Source organism: Cydia strobilella, chromosome 4 (assembly GCF_947568885.1).
Source record: "Cydia strobilella chromosome 4, ilCydStro3.1, whole genome shotgun sequence".
Taxonomy (NCBI): domain Eukaryota; kingdom Metazoa; phylum Arthropoda; class Insecta; order Lepidoptera; family Tortricidae; genus Cydia; species Cydia strobilella.
This window is the reverse complement of record NC_086044.1, coordinates 20,422,932-20,448,481: the sequence shown is the minus strand read 5'-3', so window position 1 is coordinate 20,448,481 and position 25,550 is coordinate 20,422,932. Positions and strand designations below refer to the sequence as shown.

General features: G+C 36.5%; 1 protein-coding gene across 1 annotated transcript in view; it reads left to right on the top strand.

Annotated features, from left to right (window-relative positions):
• Positions 1-25,550, top strand: part of LOC134740821 (leucine-rich repeat neuronal protein 1-like) — a 374,276-nt gene that overhangs the window by 70,417 nt on the left and 278,309 nt on the right. Inside the window, exon 2 of the mRNA XM_063673462.1 lies at positions 20,099-20,145. The gene's annotated coding sequence lies outside the window, so the exon portion shown is untranslated. The remainder of the gene's footprint in view (positions 1-20,098; positions 20,146-25,550) is intronic.

Here is a 25,550-nt window from a genome sequence, read left to right as displayed (position 1 = left end):
TATAGTGTGAAGTCTAGATTTATTTTACGTCCTAGGTAAGCTGTACGCTAGACTAGATAGTTTGGTGTTACCAGAATGATGTGTTCTTATGATTTTATTTTTAATTTGATGAGTGGTTTTGGTTTCTTATTGCGTTGGCGTCTTATTTGGTGTGCGTTATTAAATAAAATTGAACTAGTTATGATCGCCAAGTAATTAGACAAATGAAACATTTGGGGAATTAAATTATACGATATTAAAAAGTAACAATAATAGTAGTTCAAATATATAGATCAATACGGTTTCACTCACTATTATCTTAGTCGCTGCACGACGTACAACCGCCGCGGACACTCGTGCCTGATGAAGGATTCCCGAAGAATCCGAAACATGTCGCCAAAAGCCACTAAAAATAATAGTGAGTGAAACCGTATTGGTCTAAATAATTTGAAATATGTCTCACAATAGTTTAATTTCGAATAATAGTAGTAATTAATGTCATTAACGGGTCTAACGCGATTAAATCTCATTATTTTACCTTTTTTCCGATTATACTTTTATTTCACGTTAATGAAATTTATTATGTGTACAAAACGCGAGAGTTTGTAATAGTAGTGCTTATGCATTTTTCGTTGCTTTCAAATTATTATGAATTACATAGGGTAGGAAACAGTGGCTCAGCTGGAACAGTGGCTCAGTCGACCCAATATCGCCTCTATCATGTTGGAATTAGGTTGAGTGAGCCACTGTACACGGCTATTTTTTTCCGAGTCACTGTTTCCTACCCTACCCTACCTACCTAATTAAGAATATAAATTCTACCAATCATGAATCTCATTTCTCCTAATATTAGTAAGTAAAACCTGAGTTTAATCTCAGATTAAGTCAAAGTCAAATACTTAATTTACTCTACCAGAGATTCAAGTCAAAGTTGGTCTAAATATAAATACTCTTTCCGCAGGATTTTTTATATAAATTGTATTTCATATTTAAACTTTTCAAACATTAAAAAAATCACAAAATATTTCAGTGCTCTGAAGCTGAAATTGGAAAGTTAAAGTGTTTGAAAACCGAAATTCCGTGTACAACTTGAAAGGTTTTAATCACTGTGAGTGGGGCCCATCAATCTGCTTAATGCCGCGAACCAGCGATCTGTTTGCCACCTGTAAGGGATGGCACAGTGCTCTTTGACTTAAACAGTAGTTTCTGACGTAGTTGGCTACCGCGTTTATTTTCGCCGCTAGGGGCGCTAGTGTAGATGGAGGTCTTTCAAAATGTCAAATACATAGAAGTTTTGGGGGTTTCAAGCTTTTATCGGGAATTTGCACTCCTTATTCATAATTGTGATAAATCTTTGTCCATCTTTGATTAATAAACAATAGATACTCGTAAAGCTCAATAAATGTTAGTGGTTTAAAAAAGGGCCACAACTAAAATATATGCAAAATTAAACAGGTTGAAAAAATACCTTTGTGTATTTTTGAACGCATTGATTTTATAGAAGAATTTTGAGATCTGTTTTTCTGGACCTACATCTACATTGGCGCCAACTGGTGAGCACAAGAACGGTAGCCCTCATTCTTATCACCGATTTTTGAATTTCGAGCGTTCGATTTTGTCACTCGAAAACTTATACACGATGAACAGCTATTTTTGAAATACGAACGACAGAAATTAAGAATCAAGTGGTGGACTAGGCTTAGGCCTAAATTACACTTGTAAGTTTTACTTACGTAAGTGGGGACAAAGCTATTTGCTAGAATGAGATAACGATATTCATATCTCATTCTGTAGTATAGCTGTGTCCCTACTTACGTAAGTAAAACTTACAAGTGTAATTCAGGCCTTAGGTTATACAAGTTATTCTATTTACCTACCTACTATAATTAAAGCAAAATCTGTCGAACCTTACATATTAATTTAATCTACTTGACGAGCGTAACGTCTCTTGTAAGAGACATAACTAAGTTATGTTTCAATTTAATAATGTGGATATTTTCCTTTGTTTCAGGTAAACCGCTTATCATGTCTTCAGAAGATCTTTGAATGAGTATTCGTACCTACAGTAATTCCGACACGTTTCTATGAAAATGGTTTAGGAGCAAAATATGTATAACATTTCTAGTTCTCTTGGTTTTAACAATATACAAAAAGTTTTATGCACAGTTGAGCATTTCTAAGCTAATATTGTTGACAGCTAGTAGTTATTTTTAAATAAATAATATATTGAACTTGCAATAATTAAAAATACAGAAGTCACTATTACATGGCTACAAGATTTGAGGAATTTCCTCGATTCCTCATGGATCCCATCATCAGAACAGGGTTTTGACAAAATGGGACCAATCTGTATGTATGGCACTTTCAATCAAAAGAAGAATTTTTAAAATCGGTCGGTAAATGACGGAGATACGAAGTAACAAACATTAAAAAAAACTTAGAACCTCCTTTTGAAATCTTGAAGTCGATAAAAAATGGATTGAGGTACTGATTACGTTGGCGCTACTGCGTGTTTGCAAAAACGAGTGATCCATTACGGTCCAAGATCTGATAGAGATGAAACTAACCGCATACAACCCTACGGGTGGCTTGGCGTTAAATAAGTAAGATATAAATGAGAGGAGTATTCTGATGTAACAATTTGTTAAGGTTAGGACACGACTATAATGATCGCTCACGCTGATTAAAAAAAATGTTTTATTGCCAATATCAGAAAAGAAATAAAAAAACATTGCTCAAGAGACAAAACAAAAAACACAATACACTTAAATTTCACAAAAACATTATAGAAAACATGCACAGAAAGAAAAAAAAGAAAATAAAACAGTAAACTACATTATTAGTAGATTAGTGCGCAGGAAATGCAATCAGTCTCGTGTCATTCGGCATCTCGTTCGCACTTATTAATATTAGTGTACTGTGAGTCGAATCAAAACCAACGTTGTTTATGAAATAAAACTATGAAAACGGATTATATCGCGTATATTGAATTTATAATACATCCCGACGTTTCGAACTCTTTACAGCGTTCGTGGTCAACGGGTGACTCAACGTTGTTTAATCAGAATTGTCTTCCAGGGAGATATCGAAAAGTTGGTCACTGAAGTAAGGGAGGTGTTGTTAGTGAGTTTGCCACTTCATTGATTGAATGTAGTATAAGATATGAAAATAAATGCGCTGTTTTGTCATCAAGTTTGATTTGATTATAGTCAGATAGATATAATAAGAGTATTAAAAGAATTGTGCTATTTACTGCCCAGTACCTACCGGAAAAGTATGATTGAATTTGTTTTCATTGAATATTTAAAAAAGATGGTGGAGTAAATTTTGTTACATCGAATTTTCATTATTTAAAACAGCGTATTCAAAAATTATAAGAGCTTTCGTTTTCGTCTGTAACATTTGACAATCATCAGCCAAAATTTTGCTTTGTACTTAATAAATTTAATTAAAAAACCAATAAAACGAACACAAAATTGGAAGGAGAGAGTTATATGCGGGCGGATGTTTCACAAAAAAAGATCAAGAAAACCTACAAACAGTTATTTACTAATGAATGAGATTCGAAATGCCGTTAATTTAAATTCTGCTACAAAGTCAATTTGCTCAGTAGAGACAACGTTTTTTAAAAATACGAACCGGTTGTGCCCTTTAATAAAATAGACGGATATTTCCAACATTGTTCAAGGAAAATCCAGCAATTATGCAGCCGGTCAAAAGGCGAATTGTTATAAAATCATTAGAGAAGGTAGTCCTAAAAAAATAAAGCAAGTACCTGCGCGGGTTTGTGTTTTTAGGGTTTCGTACCCAAAGGGTAAAAACGGGTACTCCTTTGTCCGTCTGTCTGTCACCAGGCTGTATATCTCATGAACCGGGATAGCTAGACAAGTAGACAGTTGATATTTTCACAGATGATGTATTTCTGTTGCTGCTATAACAACAAATACTAAAAAGTACGGAACCCTCGGAGGGTGAGTCCGGCTCGCACTTGTCCAGTTTTTATTTAAGACCCTTAAATCCCTGATCGTTAATGTTTAATGTAATCCTGGGTAAATAAAAATATTAAAGGCTGCGTCTTTGACAGTTAACTCTTTACCTGCTTTATTTAATGAGAACATCGAAAATAGGGTAACTTTTCTCTAAGGAAGCTATATGACCGTAGGTATTGTTACTTTAATGTACTTTAAAGAGTTCAGGCCCCGTAGACAAGATGCCAATCGCTAACGCTCCGTAGCGAACGAAACGCAACTGTCACTGTCAAACTGATATGGAAGAGATAGAGAGAAACAAAGCGATTCGATGGCGAAGCGCAAGCGATTGTCACCTTAGCTAGGCCGCCAGTATGTCATAACAGCGGGTACATTTTGTAACCCTAAAATATGCCTATTTTGCTCCAAAATTCGATATTCAATTTAAGAATAAGAATAGACATCTTTTAGGTAAGCATGATCCATCCTAGACTGCATCGGCACTTACCATCAGGTGAGATTGCGGTCAAATGCTTGCCTTTTTGTAATAAAAAAAAAAAGAATGAATTCATTTATTCATGGCAAACTACATTGCATATAAACGTATTACAAAAGGTATATTTAAAACATAAAGTATATAGTTTACTACGAAATGGTCCCGCCTCACCCTTAAGGGGCCCACTGACTATCAGTCCGCCGGACGATATCGGCCTGTCAGTTAGAACAAAAATTTGACAGGCCAATATCGTCCGGCGGACTGATTATCAGTGGGCCCCTTAAAGTCAGCGCTGGTCTTCCAGCGAGACCATTTGTGGGCAACGAACGCAACCGTACAACACGGCCTCTATCAATAATCTGAACGCGTAATTTAAATTTTAAAATTATTCATGAAATAAAACTATGAAAACGGATTATATCTTGTATATTGAATTTATAATACATCCCGACGTTTCGAACTCTTTACAGCGTTCGTGGTCAACGGGTGACTGAGGAAAAATTACAAAATGCAAAAATACCCACATACTAAAATAATGAACAATCATAGACTACAAACTTTAAGGCTGGTTGTACATGCAAGATCGGTTCATAAGGCTAGTTATACACTATAATTATTTTTCAAGTAAAGATATATATATATACGCGATAAAAAACTATGCCGGCTCCAACCCTACACCACGGACCCGAGAAGATTTAATTCCCTCCTAAATTGTAGGAGGGTATCCCAATATGGGACCGGCAACAAACTCGGCGGGACACATCTTTTCAAAACATCAGAATGTCCAGCATCATCCAACACTACGGTCTCACAGTCTATGTCTCGCTTGCTCCTTTATCAGGTGGACTACAGGATCCCAAGCTGGTGGTAGAGAAAAGCCATCTTCCCTATTAAAGTTTGGATATTTCTTAATCTCAATGGCCTCGCGCAGCATTCTGGGTATGTAACGCTTCTCCTTGGCAAGAACCAGAGGCTTATCAAACTTGATTGAGTGATTGGCTTTATCCATGACATGCTCACAGACAGCAGACCTAGGTCGACGGTGCTTGACATCAGCTATGTGTTCCTTCACCCGAGTGGAAATGCTCCGTTTCGTCTGCCCGACATTTAAAATTATTGTTTTGTGGTATGTATTTTGATATATATATATGCCGATTTATAGGTAGACCTTCACTACTATCATATTGTAACACTTAAATGAGGTTGTGAGTTGTGATATACTATTCATATACCGTCAAACGTGGCAACTTTACCTTCTGTGGTAACTTTACCATATGGTATTACTTAATAGAAATAGCTCATTGTAAATACTACTTAATATAAACAGCTCAAGGGAACATAAATATATTATAAATTGGTATATATTTTTAGGTTTCTATGAGTTATATCTACTATTGTTACGTTACGTAGTTCAAACTGTTCAAAGTATTCCCGATTTCATTGATATCATTAAAGTAAAGGCTTAATTTATATTTAGAACCTATCGTTTATTTACGAAACATTACGAAAATACCTCCTCCTCTTCAAGAAATTTTGTATTTACTTTTGAAATAAAACTATGAAAACGAATTATATCGCGTATATTGAATTTACAATACATCCCGACGTTTCAAACCCTTCACAGCGAAAACGTCGAAACGTCGGAATGTATTATAAAATCAATATACGCGATGTAATCCGTTTTCATAGTTTTATTTCATGAGTAACTATAGCGGTAACCGAAGACAGTATTCTGTATTTACTTTGTAAAATAGGAAATAGTAGGGACTATTAAAAGCTAACAAATATGCAAAACTAAAGGTACATCTTCACGAAAATGCTCTATCACGACTTCAACAATCACGATGCATGATAATAATTGCAGTTACATGTTGGCGGACATACCCATTTATAATTACTGTACATCCCTTTCTCTAAGAAAGGTTTTGTTTAATTACAATTATTAGTCAGACTGCAAAACTTAATTCTGAAATAAAAGATAACTATAGCGACATACACGATAATGTATTTATGTATGATCACTGCTAGCCGAGCGGAGAGTTGTTATTGTTTTTCACCTCAGCAGCTCGAACAAGCCTACTTTCGTCACTCCCTGGAGTGAGGAAAGTGCGACTTTCCTCACTCCAGGGAGTGAAACAATGTAGCTTTTTAATTTAGTTGAAGGCCATGAACTATGGTACGGTACGGTACGGTACGGTACGGTCGTATCGTATCGTACATATTATAATACTTTTTTTTCTGTTTATTCTGTGTAATTCGAAATACATTTTAACCTTTAATATGTTCTCACTACTGAGGTGAAAAATTATGTGTGCAACACGAGAGCAAAGTTACTTTACTCGCTTCGCTCGTGATTCAATTATAGAATCTTTCGTTTTCTCGGGTCTCAAAATAAACACTCGCAAGAAAAACCAATTTTCCTCTCTTGTTGCACAAATAACTATTTTCTAACTAATGCACATGCTCATTTGATATTTACCAGTTGCTTTTTGGTGAAGAAAGGGAAATAAGATAAGGAAGGAAAGGAAATCGTAAAACTTGCATAAATCTACGAACTTTCGTATGGGACCAATCCGTATTAACATAACGAGGACCCTATTGCCACAGGGCGGACACGCTATACATCAAAAATCACTCGCGTTTCTATGTGTGAACGGCACGTTCGTACACGCATCATGCGTCAGTGTAAGTTGCTTAAAAATAGTACTGAGAGCAAACCAGAAGTCCGCCAGATTTCTGTCGCGGGGCGAGGTAATTCGAGTCGGGGCGGGGCGGTGCGTGGCCGTTCTGTATGATAATACTATTACTTATTCTGTGCTACTGCCTAAGCCCTCTTGCACAATAAGATAGGACATACAACCAAAATAGAGACATAGCTATACAGCCTGGCTGGTGATGGTGGTGATCATTATATTGCTCAATTTGATAGTTTTCAAACATGTGTGTCCATTAACGTTCCCACAAACAATCCTAGTCTCGCCATATTTTTAAATGATCCAGCCCTAGGGCAGATCGTGACTACCTTGATGACTTAACTTAATTACGACCGCACTTAAAAGACCCTTCAAATCATACCACTTTCTAAACACAAGAGGGCTTTATAAGTATAATATAATTCTAGATCGTCTAACCACCAAGGTAAGCAAATCACTCAGTCAAGCGAAATAAAACCGTATGTCCATACATCAAGGCTTTTGATAAGTGAACAATATTTGTAGTTATGTCACTCCTAAATACAATTCCAAAAAGGAATATGTGCCAAGTAATTTCATAGATGTTTGTTACATTTTAAAACATAAAAGCTGCCATTGTGTGTTATTGTTGTATTGAAGCCGGATGATTGTATGAACAGTTAGCAACGGTATCGGCGGATTTCCTGGGTTCGATTCCCAGACAGGAATGAAGGATGGAGTGTGGGATACGTTATTGTAAGTCCATTGTTGAAGTAGGTTATGCACTTTTACGGTGTACTTACGTGTCTGATTTATGTTATTTCCATGGTTGGATTATCTTTCTTTATGACTCAATTGTCTAAAAGACTTGTTTGATATGCTAAAAGAAGTAAATTATTATCAGATATGGAGTTTAAAGCAATATCGGTAAACATATATTAGAAGCGCTGGTGGCTTAGCGGTAAGAGCGTGCGACTTTCAATCCGGAGGTCGCGGGTTCGAACCCCGGCTCGTACCAATGAGTTTTTCGGAACTTATGTACGAAATATCATTTGATATATACTAGTCGCTTTTCGGTGAAGGAAAACATCGGGAGGAAACCGGACTTATCCCAATAAGGTCTAGTTTACCCTCCGAGTTGGAAGGTCAGATGGCAGTCGCTTTCGTAAGAACTAAGTGCCTACGCCAATTCTCGAGTTCAGTTGCCAAGCGGACCCCTGGCTTCCATGAGCCGTGGCAAAAGCCGGGACAACGCGAGGAAGATGATAATCGAAAAATATATATTGTTAATATTAACTTAACCTATAAACATTTTTATAATACTATAAAAAAACTACTAACTACTACTAAACACAACAAAAACGACTACTAGTACTTTAGTTTCCGCTGAACTGATTATTTTCCATAAGGTTAAGTGTACTATTTTATTACCCTATTTAGACTTGATATCCTTTCCTCCCAGTACAGATGACGAAGCATATAGAACCTCAAACGAACGTAAAATTAAAGAAAACTTAAATTCAAAAATCCACCCTGATCCCAGCCATTATTTTATCGCCCTTTTAAGTGACATAAAATTTTACAGTACCTATTACAGTGGGGTATTCGCTATCAGTGGGCTATTCGCTATCGGTCGACAAAACGATTGGTTTAATTCGAGAGCTTAATGCCCGTATCGGATGATGCCAGAATGACTCAGTCGACCATAGACATAGTATATACAAGTAGTTATAGACGCGCCACCGAGCGACCGGGGGTAAGAGAAAGAATATTCATATAAAATTTGGGCAGCATAGGATTTTTTCTCTTTCGCTCTTATAAATTTCGGTATTTCGCCATCGCCTCCTACCTACTCGTATGATGCCACCCGGTCGGTGATAAGGACAAAGCATGGCACTATTTTCCCTTTCCTCTTATAGGAAGCCCAATAAGACTATCTTTCTCTATGAAAGAGTGTCAGGCCCTTGCAGTCGACACAGTTTATGTGGGACTGGCGACCCGTGTTTTGTATGAATGCACTACGATATATTTGATTTATAATTATATATATATTATATATTTATAGCATCAAAGATAGATATAACTCCGTAATAGATAGATACAGTCTAAGGTAAAAACGTGCCTCGAAAATCAAGAAAATTTTATTCTCGTTCAGAGGGCGCTACTAGTTTTGGCCTACAGTCGTATAGATGGCGTTGACGGTTTCGTTTGTTATTTAACAATTTTAACGCATATCAGTGAAAGAACATGGGTCAAAATCATAAAAATAATTATTGCAAATAAAAAAAATCATTTATCTATATTTAAATACATTCTATCGTATTTTTATAAATCTTCATTTTTAGTTTTAAAGTGTGTCGACAGATGGCAGTGAATTTACTGGGGTTACAAAATTTACTATGACAGTACCGCTCTAGTATAAGTTACTCTATGATAGCATGTTATGTTCTACTGCTGCAATTGGGCAAAGGCCCCCCTCACTTTTCTCCACAGATCTCAGACCAATGCTCTAACTCTTAACCAATATAACCGAATAAAGCCATAAAAGGTTAGTAGGAGTTTAGCTCGGTCATAACTCGGGTTCAAATGCCGCTTTGCGAAATTGATCTTACTTTCAACTAATGAACAAATCAAATGATTTTATTATTTTATCAAATTATTTATATCTCCTACTTGCTCCTGTCCGTGGAACTTTTTTTTTGGTTTTTTTGCTTTTATCCTTATTTATAATTAACATGTAACACTAACATAGCCTTTTAAGTTTGCACTACAACTAACATTACTATGTCTGAAATAAACAATATTTTTTTTAAATTAAATATTACTTTTAAGTAGTCACACTATTTTGTATAAAATTAATTATTAGTGGCCTCCTCCACTGGAGGGTTTGCACTACAACTAACGTTACTATGTCTGAAATAAACAATTTTTTTTTTAAATTAAATATTACTTTTAAGTAGTCACACTATTTTGTATAAAACTAATTATTAGTGGCCTCCTCCACTGGAGGGTTTGGTAATTTTTTTTCTTTAGTAGATAAATATGGCATCTATTTCAGTTTAGTTCTTACTTTCATTGAAAATAATTTTGTTGAAAAACGTCTTTGTAGCGAATTTTTGGCGCGGGCCGGAGGCCGAGACTGATCGAAATTTAACAACGCGCACAACGCGCAACGCGCAACGCAACGCGTGCGTGTGATTTAGCAACGCACAAATCATTTACCTACTTTACCGTCCGGTACTTACCGTTTATACTTTTTTTTGATTCGTTAAAACAACCAGATGCAAAATAAAGAAATTAAAGCTATCTCAAATTTTATTTAACTGTAGTCCTACATATTTTGCGCTATTTGGCGGTCTTTTGCGTTAAATAGGTACATTATGAGCAATAAAAGGACAGACCACAAGAATATGTACCTATAGTTCTTTCACTCCACCATTATCGCAGGTCTTTCATTCGCGAACGACAAACGAATGGCACTTCATTACGTTCCATTGACGCACGCCATCGTTCCCACGCCATTCTGGTGTGCAATCAGTTCTGATGCAGTTTGTTTTTGAACGATTTATGAAGGTGTGCTATTATGGCGGTTAAGTACCTGACAGAGAAGGCGTTCGGTACTTTTCCAGTCATTTGCCTTATTTCTCAAAACGCTGTACTACTTAAATCTTCTTAGTACAATCAGCTGCAGAGAAAAGGTACCCCCCCCCCCCTGCATAGAAGTTTGTATGCAATGGTGCTAAGCGAATAGTATTGCTGACTGTACATAGGGTAAACTCGCATTATTTGGTGACATGCCTAATTCGGTGATACAAGTTTTGAAGCATGACATCCAGGAAAGCTAGTGAATTAGGGCCTTTTAAATCACGGCAAAGCCACCGAAGCCGTGAAGCCGTGAGGTCCCATCTGTCGTGACGTTCGCTGCCGCATTACTGTCGCGATTATGACGTTCAATCTGTCACTCAAGGAAATGACGGATACAGCGGCGGCATCAACGTAGCCGCAGTAATATCGCAACATTAATTCGCGGCTGTAATTGACATCCAAATGTCCTTAACTGAACCATGCATGGCAGTGCATTTCACTTTCTTGCTATCATCTTTAATATGTAGTGCTAAGGTTAGATTTTGCCACAATCTATTTGATAACTAGGGCTATTATTGTTACCCCACGACAACTCTCACTTTTCCCAATCTTCACGAGATAAATCAGCAACTTTGTACTTCAGGCGTAGGCGTAGGTCGATCAAAGTGTCTATTACAATTATTGACTCGGGGACAATATTACAAAAGAACGAATGAGAAAAGGTGTTATGTGTTACGCCTCCAGGCCAACGTTGATCCCATCAACGTTGTCATGAGATGAAAATACACGTACTGTTACGTCATATTAAGATTAATAGACTGCAGTAAAATGAAATATGTGCTACACCTTATCTTACGGTAAGATTATAAAGTTTGAAAAACAAAAAGAAAACTATATGTACTGTACCTTCAATAATATGTGAATGTGACACAACGAAGGCCGCAAAAATATCTGACACGTTCTTATTTGTAGAGCCACATATGTCAATTCGAACAAAGTGATAAATTACTAGATACGAGAACAATACTTAGTACTTTTATAGTACTTTTGAATCTACGGTGGAAGATACAAACATACCTATTTATTGCTGAAATGATCACGTGTGTGATTCGTACAGGTCGATTCTCAATAAACAATTTGTTATGGTGGGGGACTGGTGGTTTTGATACGACCATGATGACGATTGGCGCGCATCTGGCGCACGACGCACGACTCACTTCATTTCGCATGCACTAATTAGCGTCAGCGGGGATCCTGCCTTTTCGCCGAAAATTGTATTGCCGAATTTCACTTGCCAACCAACTTTTCGCATAAGTTTCATTTGGCCGAATAACTTTTACCAAATAATTATTTCGCAACCATTTCATTTCCCAACAGCATAGTTGGAAAATGAAAATGACGTACTAGGTTGGGTTAGGTTAGGTTGGATTATGTAAAGTTGGGAAATGAAATTCGGCCAAATGAGACTTCTGCGACAAGTTGGTTGGTAAGTGAAATTCGGCAATACAATTTTCGGCGAAAAGGCAGAGAACCGCGTGAGCGATCTTCAAGGTCGTATTAGAATAAGATCACAACCGTAACAAATATCAGAATCAGGCTCCTACTCGAATAAAAAAGATATGAACATGTTTTTAACTCTGATTTGCTCATTTGCCGAGCTTTGATAAATAATCCAGGAACATCCGTTAAGTGGCCAGACGTGCTTTTTGCATAGCCGGGCTAAATTGGACAAATTGGCTAAAAGCGTAGGTTTACTCAAACCCTAACCCTGCTAACTACGGGTACAAAAACGAAGATAAATCTGGTCGTACGGACAACCATAAATATAGGAAGGGCTGCTAAATTAAAAAGTGTTTGCGTGTAATCTTTACGCGCGATTGAAGTAAAACTTCTTTGACGATGACGTTTATCGCAATGTTTGCACTTTGACGTCTGTCCTATTGTGCGTGTCTACTACTGAGCGTTACTTCCGTCAGAAAAAATATCTGAGTTACCCTCTAGCCGCGCCTAAAGAAGTTTAAACTTCAAAAATAAATAGAAAATTATTTTAATGAAGATATTTTTAATCGGCTTCCAAATTCCTTTTTGAAGGTCCTATAACTGCCATATGAAAAAACTGCAGCTTTTAACTTTTTACATGTTTGCACATATAAAACGGTTGAATATTTGCACATACCGGTACGCCCTGTTAACTAAAAGCATCAGAAATCAAAACAAGCGAGTGTAAACAATCGTCATCGTCCCAAATAACACTGCCTAAAACGTTAATGGATTTTGCAAAAGGCTATGACTGTTAGGATCTTTGTGTACCCACGGCCTTTAGAGATGATGACATTAGCAAAGCAGGTTTAGAACTTAGGATCTTGTTTTAGGAAATGCTGATACGTTTAAGTAGATGCAAATGGCGTTATTCATAAATTCCTGTTAAGTCTAAAAAGCCCTTGATAATCGTTTGTCCTCCGTCATTTGTATTTGTTAGAAAGGAACAGAATTTAACAAAGGTTTGCTAAGTTGTATCATAGAGTAACTTATACTAGAGCGGTACTGTCATAGTAAATTTTGTAACCCCAGTAAATTCACTGCCATCTGTCGACACACTTCGAAACTAAAAATGAAGATTTATAAAAATACGATAAAATGTATTTAAATATAGATAAATGATTTTTTTTATTTGCATTAATTATTTTTATGATTTTGACCCATGTTCTTTCACTGATATGCGTTAAAATTGTTAAATAACCAACGAAACCGTCAACGCCATCTATACGACTGTAGGCCAAAACTAGTAGCGCCCTCTGAACGAGAATCAAATTTTCTTGATTTTCGAGGCACGTTTTTTCCTTAGACTGTATCCATCTATTACGGAGTTATATCTATCTTTGGTTGTATAAATACAGGGGAAACACTATACAGTAATTTGTATGTTCCCGATATTTTTTTTAAATAATATTATTAATATTTGATATTAGTTGATATCTTACACAGATCAACCTAGCCCCAAACTAAGCAAAGCTTGTACTATGGGTGCTAGGCGACGATACACATACTTATATCTTATATAGATAAATACAAATATTTGTGTTCATCTATAAATGCCCTTACCGGGATTCGAACCTAGGACAATCGGCTTCATAGGCAGGTTCACTACCCACTAGGCCAGACCGGTCGTCGGCAGCGCAGGCAATTATGGCAGCGACAATCTCGAATTTAAGTAAGTAGGTATACTCCTACGTATTGTGATATAGATATTTGCTTAGGGTAAAATTAACCTAATGATGAAAAACATAAAACATCAACTGAACGTCGTAACGAAAGTTTGTATACTTTGTATCCTATTCGTCTTTGTACTAATCGTAAATTGTCATGAGATGCACTAAGATTTTAATAGCATTTATAACTATTTTTCGAAGTCGGTTACCTTTTAAAGGTTAAGTATTCGTTTTTAAAAACTCAAACTTCAATATTTACAATATGTAGATACTTACCGCATCAGGCACTTACTTAACAAGCCATTATTATATCACATAACCCATGTAATTACGCGCCATATTTCATATTAGTCATTAATGCAGAATGCAAACGAACCACGTTATGCAAGGACGCGGCGGGCGTGTCACCGCAAGCTCCGTGCCTCTTCTGAGCTCCTGGTAGCTTGCTTTAATAAGGGAATTATTTTAAAGGGTTTCCGACCTTTTTTGAAGAAAATCTGGTGAAACTTGGAATATTTTTAAATAGCATGCTATTTGCAGTCTAAAGTTGACATAAACTTGAGTTAGATCGTGGTTAGATCAGAGTAAGTTACATTCGCATGGCGACATGTGTTCATTTCCTTGTGAAATTACGTTGATTTCGTAGCCGTGTTGCTGTCGCTATAATAACGTTCAATTCGTCACATAGTTTATTTTAAGCAGCGAACAACGACTATTGCTTTAAATAATATGTATAGCACAAAATCCTCAGAGTACATGCAGGAAACTACATATACATATACCTACGAGATGCTAATTTCCTTTGCCTTCAACTATATAGGGGTGTAGTTGTAATACTTTTTCCAACTTTTCTCCTCTGCTTATTGCATCAACTAGCTTAATCCTAACTTTTTTAGGGTTCCGTAGTCAACTAGAAACCATTATAGTTTCGCCATGTCAGTCTGTCCGAGGCTTTGCTCCGTGATCGTTAGTGGTAGAAAGTATAAAGCTGCAATTTGACATTGATAGGTCTTTCAAAATGAATCAGATCTTTAACAACCACTTTTCGATAAAGTAAATATTTTCGGAAATAATCGCTCCGAAAAGAATAAAAATGTGTCCCCCCACCCCTCTAACTTTTGAACCATGGGTTCAAAGTGCGCTGCGAAAGTACTCCATTTTGCTTGTAATGTACATGATACTTACTAATAGCCCCCGTTTAGCCTATTCTGACATAATAGTAACTACGGAAACCTACACTGAGCATGGCCCTACATGCTCTTGGCCAATTTTTCTTAAATTAATAATGACCGCGCGTGACACGGCAAAGGAATAGGAGGTTACCTCGTTTGTTATGTACTCCTGGTGCCGTGGAAATGGATTTAATAATGAGGTCATAACGGGACGACCTTATTTTATGAGCTCCTGATGGCATAATTTACTGACGGATATTTTCTGTTTGATGACGAAAATAAGTGAGGAAAAGGGCTACAATCCAGATGAAATGAAGTTATTCTGAAAGTATGTATGCTGGGTATGCCCATACCCAGCATACATACTTTCAAACTTACTTTTGCTTTTGCTTTGGGTTTGGTGCAAAGAGCCCCTTAGTGTCTGTTCGTCTGTCTGACACCTAAAAGATTACCGAAATTAGTAAATAAACCTTACGAAACGAAATCAATTTATTTTCCTACATAATTATTTTACGATGGAATAATTTACTGACGGATATTTTCTGTTTGATGACGAAAATAAGTGAGGAAAAGGGCTACAATCCAGTTGAAATGAAGTTATTCTGAAAATATGTATGCTGGGTATGCCCATACCCAGCATACATACTTTCAAACTTACTTTTGCTTTTGATTTTGCTTTGGGTTTGGTGCAAAGAGCCCCTTAGTGTCTGTTCGTCTGTCTGACACCTAAAAGATTACCGAAATTAGTAAATAAACCTTATGAAACGAAATCTTTTTTTTTTCCTACATAATTATTTTACGTATAGAACCAACATGTAGTCAAAAACAATTAATTATGAAACACCTGATGAATAAACAAAATCAAACTTCAGACAGCGCCAACAGATTCATTAATAAATTAAATCAGCCAAATGAGCCGCCGCTAAAACCATGGGAGGAAATTAGAAAAACTCCCGCGAGAGCGCTCGGAGAGTACCTCGCCACCTGAGCGCGGTAATGAAATCAGCGGGACTGACGGTTTGGAAGAATGTTGGGGGATGTTGGCTAGGGGTTAAGTGGAGGATATAGTCGTACTAAACAACCATACGTATTAGCAATAGTCATTTGAAAAGCATGGGATTTGGAATGTGGAGTACAGCATAAAATTACAAAAGATGTGATATATCTGTCTTATGTACAATAAAGTATTTACGTACATACATACATATATAGAAGTATTTGGGAGTGTGGTGTGTGGTGTGTGTGTGGCGTGACGAGAATGGATAGGATAAGGAATGAGTATATAAGAGGAAGCCTGAAAGTTGCACCCATAACAGAAAAAGTAAGGGCAAATCGCCTAGCATGGTACGGGCATGTGATGCGGAGGGATGAAAGTCATGTGACAAGAAAGGTATTAAGAATGAATGTGGAGGGAAGTACGAGGAGAGGAAAACCGAGGAAAAGGTGGATGGACTATGTGAAAGATGATATGAAACTAACGCAAGTGAATGATGAGATGACGGGTGACAGAGATGTATGGAAGAAAAAGACATGCTGCGCCGACCCCAAGTGAATGGGACAAGGGCAAGCGAATGATGAGAAGTATTTGGGAGGATGACATCAACATGTCGAGGGATGTTGACCATCGTAGTCTGCAAGTGGTAAAATAGAGGATATATACTTTACAATCGTACAATGGTATGCTTGTAGTACCTATAAACTATGGAAATATTTTGAGAGTGATACAACTTAGGCAATAGGCGTTACTTAAGAATTTTGGGGGAGGTAGGCATCTGAAGGTGGTAATCAAATCAGCAGAACAGACGATTCGGAAGAATGTTGGGATTGTTAGGGAATGATGACTATAGTCTGCTAGGGATTAAATAGGGGACAAACTCCTGTACAACTATACGACCATATGCGTACCTATACATAAACTGTGGAAGCACAAGTAAGCCATAGACGTTTCGAAAGAATTTGGGGGACTAGTTGAGCACAAAAGAAAGTCTCGTCGACATGTGATGTGTTTAAGTATTTGGCAGGATTGCATATGAGGGCTGTAATCAAATCAACGAGACAAACGATTTGGAAGAAAGTTGGAGGGGTTGTGCTTTAGCGGGGTGAAATCGATAATATAAAGTTTTATTGGTGAAACCGGCTAGATGGACGATTTGAAAGAATGCTATATGAAGGTTAAGGATCTTTCCTTCACCTGATGTCTGCAAGACTTACAGAAAATATGAGATATGCACTTTAACAACAGAGAAAAATATTAACGCGCTTACACTCCAAATGAATATTCCAATGAATTTTGTTCTTTACGCCTTTTTAGCGCCTTGACTCGAACCTAAAATACCTCAACTTTAGTTTGTAGTAAACATCCTTAGCCAGCAAAAACGATCTCCACCAATTTTTGACAGCAACTAATCAGCTGTCCAACTTGCAAGTGGACACAGGACTAGTGCCGCGGTCGCGCGACAAATAGTCCACCGGATCAGACACCCTGATTAACTCTGCTTTGTTTTCCCTTGGTACATTTGCTCACAACGCCGTGTCACGAGGGTCGAAAGTTACTTTGTCTTTTGGTTTACAATTGCGTGTGGATTTTGTATAGTATCACTTGTGACAAGCGTATTGAGGTTACCGGACCTCAGGAATTTTAGCAGATTGTGAACACTGCAACCGGAATCCGAAATTGTCAGGTTTTGACGAGTGGATGAAAAGGCTTAGGCTCAAAAGTTTTTTTTGTAATACTTGTAACTAAAATGACGTCTGCAGTTGTTCAGATTACATCAATTCAATGATATTCCTTAAATTCGATCGCCTTGTCGTGGAGCGCGCGGCGCTATGATCGCATTACTCGTATATTCAAAAATCAAGAATTTTGACAGGACTGTCCTATCCTAATTAAATGTATTATAAAATGCACGCAAAAAGAGAGGGTCAATCAATCAATCAATATCGGTCAATATTGTATAAGTAAGCTTCTAAGTATAGTTTCTAACATATCTAGGATATTGATGCGCAATAATGTGTAAACCCAAATCCATTTTGCAATAAGATGTCAACTCAAAAAAATTACGATTAAAGTTGACATTTTATTGAAAAATTTATGTGGGTTGACACATTTTTACTGAACAGCATTTTTTTTTTGCAAAGAATAAGTAGGTACAATAGTGTCTTAGGTGGTAAGTGACAATTGGTTGGTTGGTTGGTTGGTTTGGTGGTTGGTTAGTAATTTAATTTGATATTCTCTACCAGCGGTTTGTAAGACCCAATGTACCGCTTTTTCCCCTCCACCGGACAAGAGACTAATGTCGCGGTACCGGGACGAATAGCCCGTAGGATCCGCTTTGATTAAGCTCTGCTTTGGTATGCACCCCTGGTATCTCGAATTTAGGTATAATACCAATCTAAATTGACTTCCACGAGAAGCCACTTAATTTTCTAATTTATGTTATTTTGTTCACCGCGAAACGAGTAGGTAGTAATTAATACCTTTTGCATTGATACTTTTTACGGACTGGGCGTCGTCGTTGATTTAATATCGCAATTTACATTTGGTACTCGCTACGCCCGTGGTTAAATTTTGGAATATTTCGCTTCCTCGGGTATCAATATTAGTATGAGAGTTTAAACAACAACTTTGCCCCCTTGTAAAACAAATAACATGGGTTTCTTTGACTTGGTGCCGAAAACCCTGCTATTTAATACTCTAAAAGCTATTTTACCTTGCACCTTACGTTACTTTATTCAAAGCTACTTTCTTGCGCTCTAAGCAGAACTTTTTGTTATTTATATCCTCTGCTACCGAAAGTTTGTCTGAAAGAGATCGCTTACAACGATAAGATTGCCTGATGTTACCTTTGTCTACATTGTTAATGTCTTGTGATGCAATACAGAATATTTACTAGCTGCCACAATGATGCAACACGTTTACTTAGCGATATTTATTTTCTCTGTCTATCTGTTTCTATCTGTCTATCTGTGTCTATCTGTCTCCATCCGTCTAATTTCACCCAAATGGCAATCGCCCTTCTATAAATGCCATAGAGTTGAGCAGTCAATTAGAAGTGTCTATAATTTGCAAGTGACAACGCATCGACAGCGGGTCTCAAGGGTCTAAGCGTCGGTTCTAGGCCTTCGGACGTCTATATTAGACCTCGCCATCGCTATTGGGATTCGATGCCTATTATAGCGTCAGTTGGAAGTTCCCTGTCTACATTCAGATCTGTGGTAGGTCTGGTGTGGTCCTTATCTAATGTTAGGTTTATATTTGGATTAGACATAATAAATAAAATATAATGGGACATTCTTATACAACTTTATTAAGCATCTTCAAGGCTTGTGTTACGAGTTAGGTAACGATATATATAATAAATAAAAACTTATATTACTTATACACGCTAATAGTATTATTAGAGTTAGACCAAAATAAGTCTCTAACGATTTCGATAGCACACGCATTGAAAGTGTTATTTTAAACGTCAAACTTCTATGAAATTATGACGTACAGATAACACTTGCACTGCGTGTGCTATCATAATCGTTGCAGACTTATCTTGGTCAAACTCTATCGTCAAAATAAATACATGTGTCAGCCAAATTTGTAATCCAAAGTAAAATTCATTTTTATATTATAAAATTAAACAATTAAACGTTAATAATTATTACTAGTTTACCGGGACAAGTGGCGTACTAGAAGAGATGCCTATGCTCAGCAGTGGGCGATAAAGGGCTGGTATGATGATGATGATGATGACTAGTTTACATTTACATTTGTTTTAGCCAAATTAAAGGTACTTCTGATTCAGACGAAAGCAGCATTACTACAGCAGTACTTATTACATCGCGACGGTGCTGCCCAGATTTTTGACATTTGCGGCAGAAATGCAGACGGCAATGTCGCTGTAGTCTGAATCCGAACGATACCTTAAATGTAGATACCTATTTCTAGAATTCAGCTTTTTCCAATGAATGTGCATCAATCGCTTTTGTGTCACATGACATTGTGATGAAATTATTCTTTGTTTTACAGGTCCAGAGGATGACAGTTATTACATCTTCATACGAACAGCTTTCCTGGTAAGCTTTTAAAGTTATTTTTTGAACTACTTCGTACTTAGAATAAATTTAAAAGTGGAAAAATTACTGCCTTGGGTGAGATTTGAACTCACGGCCTCTGGATAGATACTCCAGCGCTCTGCCAACTGAGCCACCAAGACCTCATCCATAGTCAGCAAATCTTCCCACTATATGGGTCTAGGGGACCCACTTTTAAATTTATTCTAAGCTTAATAGCATCGATCGCAGACGTTTCTGCTTGTTAAAAATTAATTTACTTCGTACTTATCTAATAGGTACATATTCCGCAACATACAGAAAACTTGCAACATTTAAACAATAACATCTACTTTAATCACAACACCTTGACACACAAAAATGAACCTTATTTAGAACAACATAACGTCCAACTCCAATACCCCGTTTAATGAGGGGTTATCGCAAACCGTTCGGAAAATCACCGAAGTCGAACGTCTTCCATTAGCCGTATTAGGCGATCGGTATCGGGTAGCCCCGCTTCGTTTTTTATTTTGGACTTCGCAATTCGCATTGCAAAATGGACTGATTTTGGAGTGAAAGGGTAGCTTGGATAAGTTAGCACGAAAATGTTTTTTTACTGTTGTTAATGCATCAAAGAGCCTTATTGATAATATTTTGTGTCCTTTAAATTAAAGAATTATCTTGCACACATAAGTTAAGCTAGTGAGTTCAAGCCTTCTTGATCGTTCTTATTTGACTTTAATTAAACTTAAAGGAATACAACCTATATTTTGTCTGTGTATTGAATAAATCAAGTTAAAATTAGTTTTATGAGTATTCGTAATAACTTCTAAAATAATATAAACTGCAATTGAAAAAAAAATTAAACATTAAATAATTTCACGGTTTAGACTCACTTGTTTCAGACAACAACATGTCGCACGAGTGACTGAAACAAGTGAGTCTAAACCGTGAAATTATTTAATTTTATTATGTCTCACAACAGTTTAAATTCGAAAAAAAAAAAATTTGCTGCAGGGATTTTTTAAATTTAAATTGTAATGATATAAACAAATGAAAGTGGCGCAGATGCGAAACAAAATTGTATTTGCGATGATTAAAAGACATACCAAATACGTTTTATACGGCTTTTTGAATCTAAAAATAACGAAACGGGACATGAAAGTATAAAGGCGGGTTTTTGTATTTAACTAAATTACATTAAGCTACACTTTTATACATACCAATGTTTGGTAGAAATTAATTGTGTAAAACAAAGATTTTTAAAACTTTTATTTCTTTATTATCACTGTTTTTGGATTTAAATATTCCACTTGGAATAAAATCCTAATATTGAAATAAGTCTTATTAGAATAAATTAGAAATAATAAAGAATGTACAACCTTAACTTGTTCATTAAAAAAGCTTTCGCCACGCGGAAAACTTTCATTTTCTTTTAACATACAATATCCCTACAAATATAAATTATAAAATACCTGAACAAGTTTGGGAACAAATCAAATTATTTTATTAAATATTTTGATTTGTGTTTTTTTTTTTTTTTTTTTTTTTTTTAAGTAGTCACACTACTATATATAAATTAAAAACTGTAATAGATGTCATATATTAAAGAAAAAGTGACGAAGCCCTCCAGTGGTGAAGGCCGGATTCGAACCGGCGTCTTTAGCTATCGCGGCTAACGCCATGAACCCCTAGGCCACCCCGCCACCTGCCGGTGGCGATATGACATCTATTACAGTTTTTATAAAATACCTATTATAAATGCGAAAGTAACTCTGTCTTTCTGTAACCTGTTCACGCTTAAACCGCTGATTCGATTTGAATGGAATTTGGAATGGCGATAGTTAGAGGCCAGAGGAAGGACATGAATAGTTTTTAGGGTTCCGTACCCAAAGGGTAAAACGGGACCCTATTACTAAGACTCCGCTGTCCGTCTGTCCATCTGTCCATCTGTCCGTCTGTTCATCTGTCACCAGGCTGTGTCTCATGTACCGTGATAGTGAGACAGTTGAAATTTTTACAGATGATGTATTTCTATTGCCGCAGCGCTATAACAACAATTAAAAATACTTAAAAGTACGGAACCCTCGGTGCGCGAGTCCGACTCGCACTTGGCCGGTTTTTTATCAATCATCATCATCATTCCACACTGGCGAAGTCGCAGGTACAAGCTAGTACAATATAAAACAGTGCATTTAATATACACACGTATACCCATCTAACATCATAGAAGGAAAAGTTGAAGCAAAGAGGAAGAAGGGATGACCAAGGAGAGCGTACATGCATCAAATAAAGGAAAAACTCAACATCGTGTCGTATCAGGCTGTCAAAGAGATGGCAGAGGACCGCGAAACATGGAAATTGCTCCACCGACAAGAGACTTACTCTTAAATATATGATGATGATGGTATACCATCTGCACTATCTGCAGCTACAAGATGTTGGCTAAACAAAATCAAATATAAAAAAATCGCCAAGCATTTATTGTGCCCCAGCATTTAATATCAGATTACGGTAGCCACGAGGGGCCTCATTCGTTTAGCGATGACAAAAACTCAATAATTTCTGGTCGAGATATCAAAAACAAAGGCACGTGCCGACAGAAAACGTTCTGGAAGCCGATATTAAGAGATTTGGGGGAATATGCCTTTTTTATCCTGTTTTGTTAACTTTATTGTTTGAGATTTTATCGGGTTCTATTACCTAATATTACAATGGAGCCTATTATTACCTAATATTATATAAGCAAAACGTTTCAACACCTTTACTACGGTTTTTTTTAAATTAAAAACACCAGTGTCAAAATGTACATATACATTAGGGTATTTAGAATCATCAGTATACAAAGTATCATAACAACCGGTGAAGCGGTTACGAAGAAATTAACAAATTACGATTTTTTACTTTGGAGCAGCCTGTATGTGTTAGTAGTTCCTGAGATAACAAATAGTATGAAACCTTCTTCGACCTTTTTGATTATCTTTTTTATTTGAGACACTAATAAGATTCTGACTTTAGTCAAGTATACAAAGTATCATAACAACCGGTGAAGCGGTTACGAAGAAATTAACAAATTACGATTTTTTACTTTGGAGCAGCCTGTATGTGTTAGTAGCTCCTTATATAACAAATAGTATGAAACCTTCTTCGACCTTTTTGATTATCTTTTTTATTTGTGAGACTAATAAGATTCTGACTTTAGTCAAGTATACAAAGTATCATAACAACCGGTGAAGCGGTTACGAAGAAATTAACAAATTACGATTTTTTGCTTTGGAGCAGACTGTATGTGTTAGTAGCTCCTGAGATAACAAATAGTATGAAACCTTCTTCGACCTTTTTGATTATCTTTTTTATTTGTGAGACTAATAAGATTCTGACTTTAGTCAAGTATACAAAGTATCATAACAACCGGTGAAGCGGTTACGAAGAAATTAACAAATTACGATTTTTTGCTTTGGAGCAGACTGTATGTGCTAGTAGCTCCTGAGATAACAAATAGTATGAAACCTTCTTCGACCTTTTTGATTGTCTTTTTTATTTGTGACACTAATACAATTCTGACTTTATTCAAATTGTCAAAAGCACTGCCAATTATTAATACAGTGTGTTTCTTTTGGTTGTCGATTATTGGAAAAAACTTTTGTTTGAATTTTTTTTGTTCTAATTTAAAAAATATTAACGTTAAATCACTTTAATGCCGTATAATCATGATACAGCAGTCTAAATTATATTAGTGCTCCAGAAAAAATTGTGAATATTTAATAATGTATATTTAATCGAGCTCGCTCTCCCCTTTAGTGTTGCACCCACCTCCATCGCCATTGTCCCCACTCTCCCCGGACGTTTAGCCCTCGTTGACAAAATATCGCTAAAACAAAACGCTAAAAGGCTATTTATTCATCGCAGGCTTTTGACAGCCTTTGTTTATGCACTGTTCAATTAACTGTGTTGTTCAACTTTTAGAAAATACTTGCCGACTGCGTGAAATGATGATGATTGATCAAAACTACCGTTTGTCCTTTCCCGGGCCTACTCTATATGTGACATTTTCAACCAAAAGGTACCACATTGTCGCTTGTCGATAAGGTTGATTTCTAATTGACGCTATATGGAAATAGCGCCTTACTGACAATCGACAATAAGTACCCTTTTGGGTGAAAATGGTACATATGCATACCATATATGTTATCTTCAACCATTCAGCGGTTTAAGCGTGAAGGTAACAGACAGACTTCCATTGCCAAACGGCCGAAATTCCTGACATCTAGTAAACCTATGTACATTTCCTTTGCTTTACACGAATCATAATAAATATTATTTTTCAATTTACAAAGTAAAAAAAAAACTAATATTTATTAAATAAATAAAAAATATTTGGGGACAATCTTATACACCTCCCCTATACTACCTCTCCCTCCTCTACCTCCCCTCACCTCTTACACACCAGCCCCAAATTAAGCAAAGTTTTTTACTACTATGGGTACATACTTACACACGGTGGCTAAATAATAAGTACATTATATTTCCGTTGCCACTGTTGCCAGGGAGGTTTTGGGATTATACTGAGCAACTTTTACTATGGGACCAACCCCGAAATCGGGAGAAAAAAATTTGGCTGTTTCATACATTTTGCTCGTCCATTTTCTATGGGAGGGTAAAAAATTTTTCGCGTGTTCGTGGTTGGTCCCATAGTAAAAGTTGCTCAGTATAATCCCAAAACGTCCCTGGCAACGGGAATGCACTTATTTTTTAGCCATACATAGATACCATCTACATTTCTGTTTTTCTCCTACGCCCAATATGCCCCACCTTACCCTATCCTTTAATTCCCGTGGGACGTGCGAATTCCCCACAAGCGGTTATTAAAGATCACTGATAAATAGTCTATGGTTTATAGAAGTAGGAAGCGGTATACTTGCTTACCTCGTTAAGGAGATGAGATGACTGTGTGTCACAGATATCGGCCCGTAGATTCTGCATATCATCGTCTAAAGTCGCAAACACAACACAACTTTTTTAAATGTTTTATTGCACAATTATATTGAATGAACGAATACTAAATGGTACTGAAGGGCAGTATGAGTTGTGCCTTTAACTTTAAAAAAATATTAAAGAGGGATTTTTTTTGACGTTTTTGATACGAAGGTTTGATTTGAGTGATGCTTGATGGTTTAATAATGATTATTTTACCTTATTTCCTCGCATGTTTGGAGATCGAAACTTATCCACGAATTGCCGTTTCCCGGCCTCTGCAATAATGTACTATTACGAGCAGACAACTTGTATTTATATTCATATTACTTATTAGCAGTATTAAATTACAAACATGTCAACATTATCACACAAATATAAAATATGTTACAAATAATTTTATTAATTGAGTGTCTTTCAACTTCTAGAGAATAAGTACACATAGACAACCG